Source organism: Mirounga angustirostris, unplaced genomic scaffold, assembly GCF_029215605.1.
Source record: "Mirounga angustirostris isolate CCGP_5_RB_7025 unplaced genomic scaffold, mMirAng1.0.hap1 SCAF_9, whole genome shotgun sequence".
NCBI lineage: Eukaryota > Metazoa > Chordata > Mammalia > Carnivora > Phocidae > Mirounga > Mirounga angustirostris.
The window spans coordinates 15301584-15315887 of record NW_026991717.1 but is presented as its reverse complement, the minus strand read 5'-3'; the positions used below and the strand labels follow the sequence as shown (position 1 = coordinate 15315887).

General features: G+C 41.3%; 1 long non-coding RNA gene across 28 annotated transcripts in view; it reads left to right on the top strand.

Annotated features, from left to right (window-relative positions):
- The window catches only part of LOC123860919 (uncharacterized), a 111007-nt gene that overhangs the window by 24022 nt on the left and 72681 nt on the right, over positions 1–14304 (top strand). For 21 of the 28 annotated variants that reach the window (XR_010404854.1, XR_010404875.1, XR_010404868.1 and 18 more), the window contains one exon: positions 1209–13587. This is a non-coding gene — a long non-coding RNA (uncharacterized LOC123860919). The remainder of the gene's footprint in view (positions 1–1208; positions 13588–14304) is intronic. The other 7 variants (XR_010404874.1, XR_010404879.1, XR_010404870.1 and 4 more) reach the window with 7 other exon arrangements.

Genomic DNA, 14304 nt, shown 5'->3' with positions numbered 1-14304 from the left:
GGTATTTTCCTCCTTCTATATGAATACAGTCGGGCTCAAAGAAGGAAATTCACCAGTGTTTTCTCCTTTGTATGTGTTCAATAGGTACCCTTGAAGCAATTACCTACTGGGAGACGTGGGAGGAGCCACTCTGTGGGAGCAGGGGCCACCGGTAATATGATACGTGGCTGTTGTGTGTGTAAAGTGCTAATACTTTTGACAGCAGTCATCCTAAAGGGGTGTAGCAAGTCATTTGAAATTTGTACACAGACTGCCCTATGCATTACGCATCGCCCGTATCATACCCATAATCTCCCAAGGCAGATAGGCTATTACACTCAGTGGGCCAAGGTCTGCCAGGGCTTATATACGCACAGCTCCCACTGATTCCATGCTACTGAGCCATTCAATGGGACTCGTCAGTGGCATAAATTTAGCCCAGGACCGTCACAACCACAGCGGGTGCCGCTAAACAGAGAGACCTGGCTATGTGTTAAAAAGGCTGAGGAAGAACAGAAAAGCTGCCAGTTTTCGTAAGAAATCTTATCCCTAGAGCATTAAGAACTGTAGCCTGACACTCGCCACACGATCCTCATCCCACAACCTGCCGATCCCAGGCTGGGACTTGGAAGAAGCTAAAACAGAGTGGGCATTAAAAAAAAAAAAAAGGCCTGCTACAGGGCATAAAACAATGCTTCGCAGCCAACCTTATTATGTGAGGGAAGAATTCCCCATGGGTGATCCTCAGAACATTTATTTATCAAACTGTAAAGGAACATCTTGGAACCAAGGGCCCTCTTTAAATATAGAATATTTAAAATATATAAGGCAAGAGTACAAAGATGCCCTGCTTTTGAAAGTTACTGGTCGGGTGCCTGGGTGGCTCAGTTGGTTAAGCGACTGCCTTCGGCTCAGGTCATGATCCTGGAGTCCCGGGATCGAGTCCCGCATCAGGCTCCCTGCTCGGCAGGGAGTCTGCTTCTCTCTCTGAACCTCCCTCCTCTCATGCTCTCTATCTCATTCTCTCTCTCAAATAAGTTAAAAAAAAAAATCTTAAAAAAAAGAAAGTTACTGGTCTATCCATTTGAGTCACACAGTGTCATGAGTGTTCTGATAAGTAGCATACATATCGTCATGCTAACGTGGGAATTGCCCCGTCAGTCACTTCATGGTGGTGTCTGCCATGTTATCTAACATGATTCTCTGGGAGCTCTTTCTTGGCCTTTCAGACATCCCCAATCAGAACTTATAAGTGATCGGGCATCACTGATCTCAAGCATGCAGGAGATATCAGGATTTTAATTTCGACTCCGAGTCCTTGCCATTGCCAACGATGAAGTCTACTACTCCTAATCATCGAAAATGCTGTTGTCTGGTGAGCAGAGCCTAGGTTCAAATCCTTGCTTTCTGCCACACTAATTGTGTGTCTTGGGTATGCTGCTTGGCATCTCTAAACCCCAGTTTTCTCATCTGTATCCTGAGGTGTCTAATATCTTCTTCGTTGTGATGCTGTGTGGACAACACCAAAAAAGATGTGTGAAGCACTCAGCACACCATAAGATCTGTTGAATGAATGGATGCAGGTATCACACTGTATGATACGTAGTAGTCACTCAATAAAATCTTCCGCTTCCTCCTTTTTCCTCTCTTCTTCCCCACCACAGTCTCGTAAGTTAATGCTCATGCAAGCCTATGTTTATTAAGAAAAATACTACCTTTAAAGAAAATAACTTGATTAAATAGCATTCTATGAATGACAAATGACCACACATTTAACAGAACACATTTAAAGCTATGCTCATCCTTTGATTGTTGTTATAGAGAAGATAAGAATGAACTATTTAAAAGGAAAATGAAAAAATAAAAAAATAAGGAACCAAATTAGACATTCAGTCAAGTCTGATTAATGGCTACTTCCAATGGAGATTTTAGCTGAGTTTAGGATCCTTGCATCTCTGACTGTTAATGTACCGTGGTTAGAGGTGACCATTTTAAGAAGTCGAATGCATAATTCATTCAAAGTGCACAGAGATTTTCTTTCTCAGTTTGGAAAGACCAAAAGTTGGGTACAATTCTGTTAATGCTATAAAACTGGTATGTTTTGTGATAATGAATTTAGATATAGAAAACTATCTTTCTCTGAAATAAATGTAGCTTTCCTGTCATTTCTTCATTTTTTTTTTTTCATTTCTTCAATATGAGGACCCTAGTAGGGAGTAGAATTAATCATGTGTTAAAAAAATTACATCACCCTAAAAGACTTCCACTCATTCTACAAAAGGTAGTCCAGGTCATTTTTAAAAACTAATGCGTTCTCGAACAGGAAAAAGTGCAATAGGTTAATTTGAAAAGTATGAATAATTCAACACAGGATCATGCATTTCTTTTTACATATTTCCCCATATAAAACTGTTGCTTTATCATTGTTAAGTAAACTCCCACTGGTGCATGTGACTCCTTGAAAGCTCTGATAGGAGATGCAATATTGTGTTTAGTAGAATAAAGTAACAACTCAAGTTTAATATGTTTGGGAAGAGCACGTGCAGACCCGTGTGAGTGTGTGTGTGTGTGTGTGTGTAGGAACTGACTTTTTCAGTTCACAAAGTAATCTCTGATTTGAACTTGCAGTTAAAAAATGTTGACCATGGGGGTGCCTGGGTGGCTCTGTGGGTTAAGTGACTTGGTTTTGGCTCAGTTCTTGATCTCAAGCTTTGTGGGATCGAGTCCCGGGTAGGGTTCCTTTGTCGGTGGGGAGTCGGCTTGAAGATTCTCTCCCTCTGCCCATCCCCGCCCCCCGCTTGTTCTCTCTCTTTCTCTCAAAATAAATAAAGAAAGCTTTAAAAATAAAGAAAATGTTGACAGTGAAAAACAATTGAACAGGATTTGTACAAAGTTCAGGGAATTTGCAGAGCTTGGGCCTACGAATTTGGTAGTGAGGTAATCAAGTCAGCAAAATACAGGTAATCAAGTCAGCAAAAATACAAGATTTACTCGAAGTTTGGGTAGTAAATTAAGCTCTTAACAGAAAAGAAAATTGATATGCACATACTACAAATATACACGAGGAACTCCTTAGATGTTCTTTGTCTTATCCGAGATAATAAGAAAAATAATAGAATTTAGAGCTGCCTTGTGCCTTCCCACTTCACTTCTTTTGCGTGGGGCTGACCATAGGGCCTCTCAAGTCTGGCTCATTTTGTGTCGGTGAATCTTGTTTAATGGACATTCTTTTTACAAAACGAGGTAGTCCCCCGGCTGGACCACAGTTCGCCTCAGTTCTAGGGATCCCTCCACTCAGCCAGGTGTGGCCAATCATGGTATCACATCAGCCTGCATGGAATCGATTTAGGACATGGCGTGTTTCCTCGAAAATGAAATTCCCCATGAAAACAGGACCGACAAGGACATCAGAAAAGCGTTTTGGGAAAAGTGCCAGAAGTTGAGCGAGAGGCAAGGCAGAATCCTCGGTATCAGGGAGAAGGGGAAGAGGGTCAGACGGAAAGAGAAGCGAAAGGAAAAGCAGGGCAGGAGGAGAGGCACGGAGGAGAGAAGGGGCCTAAATTAGAACAAGAGGCTATGTTTATTAATAACCTTGCTGACCCACAGGCCCCTGACACAAAATACAGTAAGTATTGTTGGAACACTCTGCTCTGTCACTCCTAGGAGGAGCAAATAAAATAGTGGGGGAAGCTACAAACTTTCTGAGAACAGATTAAAAAAAAAAAAAAAAAGCCACCACAACAGAAAAAAGCCAGAATAGGGTGAAGGCACAGACTCACCAGCTGGAGCAGCCCTGCAGCCCGGGCTCCCCGTTATTTTCCTACAGCACCTTCTCGCGTTGGTGGTATAGTGGTGAGCATAGCTGCCTTCCTATAACACCTTCTCTGGGCAATCTCCTGTAGGCTTCCACGCTTCCGGCAAACTAGAAGTGAAAACACACAAGGCAATTTTTTCTCGATTGCAAAAGTAATACATGTCCATTGTAGAGCATTTAGAAATTGTGGAAACACGTGAAGAAATAAATAAAAATAGACTATAGTCCGGTCACCTGGGTGGCTCAGTCGGTTAAGCGTCTACTTTGGGTCATGATCCAGGGACCCTGGGATGGAGCCCCGCATCGGGCTCCCTGCTCAGTGGGGACCCTGCTTCTCCTCCTCCCTCTGCTTGTGCTCTCTTGCTCTCCTGCTCTCTCTGTATCAAATAAATAAAATCTTAAAAAAAAAGAGACTATAGTCCCACTACTTCTTTCTTTACCTTTTTTTTTTTTAAAGATTTTATTTATTTATTTGAGAGAGACAGAATGAGAGACAGAGAGCAGGAGAGGGAGGAGGGTCAGAGGGAGAAGCAGACTCCCTGCTAAGCAGGGAGCCTGATGCGGGACTTGATCCAGGGACTCCAGGATCATGACCTGAGCCGAAGGCAGTCGCTTAACCAACTGAGCCACCCAGGCGCCCACTTTTTTTTTTTTTTTTTTTTAGAGAGAGAGAGAGAGCATGCACCCACACACAAGAGTATGGGGAGGGGCAGAGGGAGAGGGAGAGAGACTCTCAAGCAGACTTCATGCTGAGCTCGGAGCTGGAGGTGGGGCTCGATCCCACAACCCTGACCTCACAACTGGAGCTGAAATCAAGAGTCCTCGGCTCCACCCACTGAGCCACACTGGTGCCCCTCCACGTTTTTACTGACATGTATGCTTGAAAAGTAAGATTGAGGCCCTGCTATCATCCACTAGTTTGTGATTAATTTTTTTTTTAAGATTTTATCTATTTATTTGACAGAGAGAGATGCGGTGAGAGAGGGAACACAAGCAGGGGGAGTGGGAGAGGGAGAAGCAGGCTTTCCGTCGAGCAGGGAGCCTGATGCGGGGCTGGATCCCAGGACCCTGGGATCATGACCTGAGCTGAAGGCAGATGCTTAACCAACTGAGTCACCCAGGCATCCCTGTGATTTGGTTTTCCCATCTGACAAGTCATAATAAGTATTTGCTCCTGTGTCGAAACTACTGTAAAGCATGATTTTTATGTTGGCATCCTGTTACCTTATTTGTAGGTATCATAATTCAGTTTACCTCTGGTTAGATATTCATGTGGTTTATTAACTTTTGGCCTTTATAAAATCTTTGTGTGTATCTCCATTTCTTCTTGAAATTACTATAAGCAAAATTCCTGGGTCAAAAAGCTTTTTTTTTTTCTTGTCTAAGATTTGCAGAGCTGCTCTCCAAAGTGTTTATGCCAATTTATATTCCCACCTGCCGTGAATGAGAATGCAGAATTCACAAAACCATCATTAAGTCTCCCCAAACTAAGAAACTTAGAATCCTATTTTGATTTGTATTTTTTTGATTATTTGTGATGCTAACTTTCTTCATGTTTCTTGGCTATTTGGCTTGTTTTGTGAGTATGTAATTTGCCTGTTATTTACACTTTTATTTATTTAAAAATTTACAAAATTGAGTTTCTGTTAAATTGTAAACCTTCTTTACATCTTAAGTGTATTAACTCTTTCACTATCAAGCACTGCAAGCATTTTATCCTTTTTATCATTTGATTTTTAATTGTTAATGGATTTGTTAAGAAGATTTTATTTATCTATTAGAGAGAGAGAGAGAGAGAGAGAATGCAAGTAGGGGGAGACACAGAGGGAAAGAGAGAATCCCAAGCAGACGCTAGGTTTGATCTCATGACCCTGAGATCAGGACCTGAGCTGAAGTCAGAAGTCAGATGCTTAACCAACTGAGCCACTCAGGTGCCCCAATAGTTAATGGATTTTTAATGTATATGTTTATAAATCCAAGTACATAAATATTTTCCTTTATTCATTCTTCCTCTGCTTTTATGTTCAGAAAGGCTTTGTACATCCCAGGGTCAGATAAATATCAATCTACATTTTCTACTGCTTTTATGACTCTTTTTATTTTTTAAAAAAATGTTTAAATCTCTTACTTGTTTGGAATTTGTTTTGGTCTGTGTAGTAAGAATCTATATACCGAAGACTCTTTTCCTTACTGATCTCAATCTTGTATGTTATTGGGCCTGTTTCTGTATTTTTCAATTTTATTTCATTATCTTCATATCTCCACTGCTTCTTCAGCCAAAACCCTCCCTTTTTTTATTATTAGAATTTAAGACTATGCTTTCATATCCAGTAATTCAAGTTTGTCATCCTTACAATTAGTTTTCTGGGTTATACTCCCCTCTTTATTATTCTGTAAGAACTCATCCAGTTCAAAATGTAAGTGAATACAATTTATACATTAATGTGTGGGCACTTGAAGTCCTTAATACTGAGTTTTCTTGGCTACAAGTAAAACATGCCTGTCATTTATCTTTTCCTGCAAATTTCTGCCAAGTTGTGGTTTCTTCATGTCATATCTCAATATAGTCTCGAGTTTATTGATTGTTGTTGTGAATCCTGTTTCTCTATTAAATTTTATAACTGCTGAGGAAAGTTGCCTACGTACATATTTTTATTTGGCATTTGCCACTTTCCTGCTTTTTATTCACAAAGTTTGCCAGTTGATTCTTTTGAACCATATAGGTAAATATTATCATCTGCAAATAATGATAATTTTTTTCCTCTTCCTCAAAATGACGTAATTTCTTCATTTTTCCTCTTATTGCAGAAGATTAGAACTTTCAAATTATTTTAAAATATTCTTTATTGGACACGCCTCCAGTATTTCGCTACTAAGTTTGATGGCCTGAATACATTGTATTTTTGAAGAACTCTGGCTTCCGTAAAGTGGTTTTGGCTTCAAATGGCTATCTCCCTCCTGAACCTTTTGTTCACTGGTCCACTTGGATGTCTCCCAACCCTCTCTGCCCAGAGCTGAACAAGTCTTACCCTTTTCTTTTTTTTCTCTTTTAAAGATTTTATTTATTTATTTATTTATTTATTTATTTATTTATTTATTTATTTATTATTTTAGAGAGGGAGAGCAAGAAAGAGCGTGAGCTGGGGGAGGGGCAGGGGGAGAGGGAGAGAATCTCAAGCAGGCTCTGCACAGTGTGCAGAGCCCGGTGTGGGGCTTGATCTCAAGACCCTGAGATCACGACCTGAGCTAAAATCAAGAGTCGGATGCTGGGGTGCTTGGGTGGCTCAGTCGGTTAAGCATCTGCCTTCAGCTTGGTTCATGATCTTAGGGTCCTGGGATCGAGCCCCACACAGGGCTCCCTGCTCAGCAGGGAGTCTACTTCTTCCTCTCCCTCTGGCCCTCCTCACTGCTCCTGTGCTCTGTCTCTCTCAAACGAATAAATAAAAAAATCTTTTAAAAAAAAGAGTCGGGTGCTTAACCAACTGAGTCACCCAGGCACCCCAAGTTTTACCCTTTCATACATAAAAGTGTTCTATCTCTATACAGACAACCCCACCTCTTACCTACTGATGCTTTTTTTTTCTTATCATCCACATTTCACTGTGGGAGATCAGTTCTCAGACCAACACATTCATTACAAATCCGAACCACTACTGTTTTAGTTAGTATGAAAATATGAAACGACCAGGCTATTTTCTGCCAACTTAAAAGTTAGCGTCTTGTGGAAGAATTTGTTTTTAATGTTTGCATTTTAAGAAAATGCTGAACTATTTTCTCACATAGGAATTATTTCATTTGAATTTGCTGACTTTTTGTCAGCAAAAAGCAAAAAGAACCTGGGATTTTGCCGATGCCATGCTAAGAGGGTTGGTTCCGTGGGTTAGATGGGTTAGAACAATATGTAAAAACAGACTGAGAAAGAGTGACAGTAACAGTTAGCAATGGCGGGGGTCACCTATGCGGAGGGAGAAGGGTGCATGCCTTTGGAGAGGGGTCAGGCCTAATAACCGTGGGAAGTTGAATGGTCTCTCTATCACTCTGAGACTCCATTTCTGCAACTCTAAGTTTGGGGTCATCACCTGTTTTGCAAGTATAATGTAAGAATGACAGATGATGAGTGTAAAGCATCTGGTAAGACACTTGGCCCCTATCAGGCACTTACTGAGAGAAACTGTAAGCTTCTGGCTAGGTTTGAAGGCAGGATGACGGACCATGTTATAGATAATAAAATGGAAAGAAAAGACCTTTTTCTGCTACACAGAGTTAACCCCAAGCATGTTTAAGAATTTCAGGATTTGGGGGCGCCTGGGTGGCTCAGTCAGGTAAGTGTCTGCCTTCAGCTTGGGTCATGGACCCAGGTTCCTGGGATCAAGTCCTGCATTGGGCTCCCCACTCAATGGGGAGTCTGCTTCTCTCTCTCTCCATGTACCCCTCTGTCGTGCTCTCTCTCTCTTAAATAAATGAATAAAAATCTTAAAAAAAAAGAATTTCAGGATTTAGCTAACAGGCAGTGCTGTATGTTCATGGGTTCTAAAGGCCCCCAGTCTCCACCTTAAGGCAGTGGAAACCCTTAGTCCTCCTCTTCTCTATCTGGTTTGGCCATTTATGTGAATGCCAAACATCACTGGACCCCGCTTTCCATCCCACCCTGATAGAGTATGAGCTCGGAATGTTTAGATTTCAACGGCCTCTGAGCAGGACCAGAAGGGCTCCTCATTTTGATAATATAGTAAAATAGTCGTTGTGACTATGTGTCAGGCATTTAAGAACTTCCTTGTCAACCCCCCTTAATTTTTCCAATTTGTTAGCCTGGAAAATGCCCTTATTAGTATCAAACTTAGGTCTTAACAAGGCAGGATAAAGTTTTTCTTCTATCTTTCCCAAAGTGAAGCTAGAGATCTGGATTTTTTTTTTTTTTTTTTTTTTTTTTTTTTTTTTTACTTGATGGGAGGTTTCTGTATTATTATTGTTTAAAGTCAATTATCCTTTACTTTGTGTTCTTTTTCTGTTGTTTATTTTATCTGTCCTTCTCTCCCAGAGGGGCAGAATTAAGGCCCCCATTTGGTTTTTATTAGTGTAATCAGTTAATAGCTCTTCGATAATGCTTTACTTATTGTGTTAATTTTCTGCAGTTATGTCCAGAGGCAGCTTCCTGGAAGACCACATTTAAAAAAAGAAAAAGAAGATCTAACATTTCTTCTTTAATGGGTCCACTTAGCATTTATAGTTTCAGCTAAGATTATGGAACACTGTTGATTTACAAGATTATTGAAAATATATATAAACAGCAGCTACTATTTTAAATAGATCTGTGGTAACCCTAAAAATTCCATTAGTATGGTGAAGGTACGAACACTGCCCATGGTGTTTCTGTTGACATGGCTTATCACATCAATTCTTTGGATTTATCTGGAACGCATTAAAGGTATGGGTGTACGCCTTTCCCATGCATATGGTGCCAGTCACTGTAGTTCTACTGTGTCAGCAGCTAAACTCTGCTTTCCAGGGACCACCGTCCAATTGCTAGTGACAATTTTTTTTTTTTTTTAATAGGCTCTACATCCAGCGCGGATCTCACAATCGTGAGATCAAGACCTGAGCTGAGATCAAGAGTCGGTTGCTAACCAACCGAGCCACCCAGGGCCCCGCTGGTGGGGATTTTAATGGGAACGTATCCTACATGGACCTTGGTACTCAGAGAGTAGTCCTCAAATTAAAGTGGAGCTTCGGGGCAGAGCATAGGGACAAACTAACTTACTTGAAGGGTCACAAAAAAGAGATTGATGATCAATGTGATAGATTGAGCCCCCATGGTAGGTTGTATTCTGAATTAAATGAATGTGCTGAAGCAAAGAGAACATGACTCAGTGATTGGCATCATGGGTTCTAGACCCACTTCGGACACGAATTAGCTCTAGAACTTCCTGGGACATGAACTGGCTCTAGACCCACCTCGGACACGAACTAGCTCTCAGGCCTTTCAGGGCCTCAGTTCCGTCCTCTGTAAAGCGAGAAGTTGGGATGAAGGTTCTAAAGTTCCTCCCAGCTTTCACCGTCTCTGCAATGTTCAGTCAGTGGTCGCTCTGTGCACGCACTTAGTGAGGAGGAATCATTAGCAGGTGACCGAATTAGGATTAGAATGCCTTCGGGTCATTATCGAGTTTTGGGACATGAACTGGGCGCTTAGCACAAAATGGGGGCCCATCAGTGCTTTTATAATAAATCCGTTTTTATGGTGACGCCTAAGTGAAATTCTATTTTGGAGAACTGTTCTTGGTCCCGCCCAATGGCTGTGAGTGGATGTGGGAAGAGCACCAGAGGGTAAGTCACAGAGCCCCGCTGTGGGAGCCTGGGCAAGTCACTTTCTCTCCTTGGGTCTTTCCCCCTTCATTTGTCAAACAAAGGGGGTGGAGGAGAATCACCAAGGTAGCTTCTAACTAAGGGAGTCCGTAGCCTTGTAAGAATTGGCTGCCGCGTAAAGCAAATGAGAAGGTTCTGATGTTCCCCCAACATCCAGTGCCCAGAGCAGTTGGAGCATGTTAGCTGCAATTTCGTGCTTGCTGGGAAACAGGACGTGGGCTTGCTACGGAGACGGGCTGGGAAGGAGAGGACAGAAAGGAGATCTGTGCGCTAAGGGTTGGCTGGGGAAATTTCATGCAAAGAAGGGAATGAGGTTTCCTGTAATTGCCTGTTTCTGAGCTACAGAATGTATCCAATCCTGTGTTTAAAACGATGCATTGCCTCGTTGTTAGCTCAGTACGCCACTTGTTTTGTCTGCCTCTGTACCTGCCAGTGCTGATGATGTTTGAGAACTTTCCTTTCAGGCAGTGCCTCAAAGAGGGCAGTGGAAGGCCACAGGGCAAAGTCAAGACAGAGCATATTTGAAAGGAAGAGGGGAGAAGCCCATAGACATTTCAATGGAAGTATTTTTAAGGCATTTCAAGGAGGAGTCTGAGAAATAATTACAAAGTTTAAAAAGGAAGAATCTTGACTTTGATCTGATTTTCTTCTGCAAAGCAATTAGGTCCATCATTTTTTTAAGGGCTAAGCTGAAAATTCTAATGGCTGGACCCAAACACTTTCATTTGTGTCTTGGCACTTCTAAATTCCAAAAGAAAAAAAAAAAGTTTAACAATTTATTAAGGTGATTTTTGCAGAGGGATTAATGCATAAAGCATTTGCTGGTCAGCTCTCGTAAAGACTACAGCACCATAGTATAGCTGAGATTAAGAGCTAGATGTAAATCATGCAAGCGTCCAATTAATAGCACCGAACTAAGGAATCTATAAAGTTGATCTGATGAAAGGAGGAAAAACTGTCAAGGTATGATTGGAATTTTCCGTTCCAATTGCTGTTGGGGATTTTAATGGGAATGTATCCCACATGAATTTCTTCCTCACCAGCCTGGTCCACGGGATAGGCACTCAGGTAAGGAGAGGATATTTGATATGTGTTCTATTGATGTTAGATGTGAATGAGTGAAAGTTGTAACACTGAGCTTAAGGGTTTTCTCCAGCTCGAGACTGTACTATGCTCGGAGGGAGTCTGTATTGTGCATATTCCTACAACTTCCATATGCCCCAGAGGGAACAGAGCAGGACTGGAGCTCTAAATAACCCTAATGATATCGGGTAGGAGCCCATCAGGGAGTTGTTCGAGTTTGTCAGAGCATATTAAAATACAATGCATTCACATCATCAGAAAGCGTACATCAGTCTGTCTATACGTTCCTTTCTGATATTAAATTTGTCCAGGGACTATTCAAAATTACACCCCACCTACCTGTACTCCCTCCCTTAGTGAATAAACATGCCGAAGAAGTGGAGAGTAAATCAGAATAATGCACGTTGGTGAAAGTCCTATAATTGAAATCATTATTGCTTAAGACACCACTGCTTAAATCAGCCCTATCATAAATCAGTGCTTTTCACAAGTGAAGGTTTAAAATAAAGTGCTGTTTAAACAGATTGGGTCTCTTAAAAGGCATGATGCAATTGGGAAGCCCTGGAAAATGGATAAAAAAGTGGTTTCTGAAGAGATACACTGGTTCCAGCATTTTATCTTCCACTTAATTAAAAAAAAAAAATTACCTAGTCCTTTCTTAGAAATTACATATTGGAGGGCTGTAATGGCCAAGCCTTTAACCCATTAAAAAAATTTACTCCCAGGAACAGTTAATATTTGACGTTTAATTGCTTTTTCTTGTTGGAGAGGAAAATCTGTTTCTTTCCTTCCTTTCTTGATTGACTCTTCAAAAATCACCTTGTGAGCTATAAAGATGGAGAGGAGTAATTGATTTTCAAAAACTCAAGTGCATGCACATGTATTCACGTGTGCGCGTGTGTGTGTACATTACAACCTCTGAGTACCAGGCACAGGGGCTTCCCCCACAATCACTGTGCAAGGCAGGTGTTACTATTTCTAGTTAACAGAGACGCAGCCAAGGCCCAGAGTGGTTGATTTCTTGCATAGGGTCACACAGGTAGTAAGTGATGGGAGGCTGAGTCTTTATTCCTCCAACCCTGTTGCCTGCCTGTAGGGACGCTTCATGCCCAGGTGTGCAGATGTCCATGGAGCAAGGACCAAAGGCCATGCCAATGATCCCCATCATTGGAGTAACTAATCCTTTCAGCCTGTTTAACCAGCACCACGTTCTGGAATTTAGCAAATAATGCCACGCCATCCACAAATGTCGAAAGAGTCCAACTCTGATTTGTGCCTGTTATGTGAATACTGCATTGTAACTGAGCTAGGAGAAGCAGTTGAACCAGCCTTATCAGTGATACCAACTGGGGAGAGATTTTTCCTTGGAGAGTTTTATGTGGACGAGTGGGGGGTTGGATGATCTCTCATTAGAAAAATGCCCATACAGACTTCAGATGAACTTCCGGGGCTCCTCAGGACTTGTTTCAAGAGTCTTAAAGAGGGTGTCATCAGGACATTGGTGTAGAAGGGGCAAGGAAAAGCCACTTTTCAGTTGCCCTGAGTTAGAAAATTTCCATTTCAACATTGTCAATCCCTCACCTTTTATGTGAGGTAAATTCACTACCAAAGGCCAAAGTGTTCCCTTTTTTTTCTTTCTGTTTTCTTTTTCTTCCTTCCTTTCTTTCTTTCTTTCTTTCTTTCTTTCTTTCTTTCTTTCTTTCTTTCTTTCCTTCCTTCCTTCTTTCTTTCTTTTTTTCTTTCTTTTCTTTCTTTCTTTCTTTCTTCTTTCTTTCTTTCTTTCTTTCTTTCTTTCTTTCTTTCTTTCTTTCTTCTTTCTTTCTTTCTTTCTTTCTTTCTTTCTTTCTTTCTTTCTTTCTTTCTTTCTTTCTTTCTTTCTTTCTTTCTTTCTCTTTCTTCCTTCTTTCCTTCCTTCCTTCCTTCCTTCCTTCCTCCCTCTCTCTCTCTTTCTTTCTTTTCCTTCCTTCCTTCCTTTCTTTCTTCCCTTTTGCTCTTCCTTTCTTTCTTCCCACAAAACCAGGTATTATTTAGGTATCTGGCAAAGCCGCACAAACCAACTGTTCCTCCTCAAAATATGCCTTTTAGAGCTCAGGTGATACACCTCAATTACACCTTCTATGTTTTGTGGTCAGATGTGGGCTGTGTCATTCTACATCACTCCACCTTGCGAGAAAATATTTATATATTAGCCTCACCAGGTTGCATGTCCTCTGGGATTGCTCCTGCCTGTGCTGTCTTCATGCCAGTGGTGGGCAGTTGAATGGCTGACCTTCACAGGACCGCTGGGCATCTGCAGCGAAGAGGAACCGGCTCCTTCCCCCTCTGACTTCACTCAGCTGGAAAACTACAAGGTGTGTGGCTGGAGGACGAGACATTTCTGAGAGGTGGAGTACAATGCTTCGAGAAAGGGCTTGGAAGGAAACAGGCAGATGTGGAGGGCATGAAAATTTGCACCGCTCACAGTATTTTTTTTTTTTTTTTTTTTGGCTAGATCTGGAAAGACAAAAGCTTGTTGTACAAGGTCTTTCTGTGATTTTTAATGTTTTTCCTTTTTATTCCTGATACGTGGCAATTCCCATTGTTCACCAAGTAGTGGTAAAAGTGAGTCTTATATAGCTGTGTGGTAGGGTAGGTGGTAGGGTATCAAAATCCTTCCTGGAAACTCATTTGGCAGTGTGTGTCAAGACCATACAAATTTTCGTAACCCTTGATCAAATATATTTACTCCTTGGAATCCATTCTCAGTACCAAAAAGAGTGCTGAAAGATGTTCTTTGTTTTATTTATTTGTTTGTTTGTTTGTTTGTTTATTTATTTAATTTATAAGGTTTTATTTATTTATTTATTATTATTATTTTTTTTTAGTTTTATTTACCTGACAGAGAGAGACACAGCAAGAGAGGAAACACAAGCAGGGGGAGCGGGAGAGGGAGAAGCAGGCTTCCCGCTGAGGAGGGAGCCCGATGCGGGGCTCGATCTCAGGACCCTGGGATCATGACCTGAGCTGAAGAGAGACACTTAATGACTGAGCCACCCAGGCGTCCCCAAGGTTTTATTTATTTAAGTAAT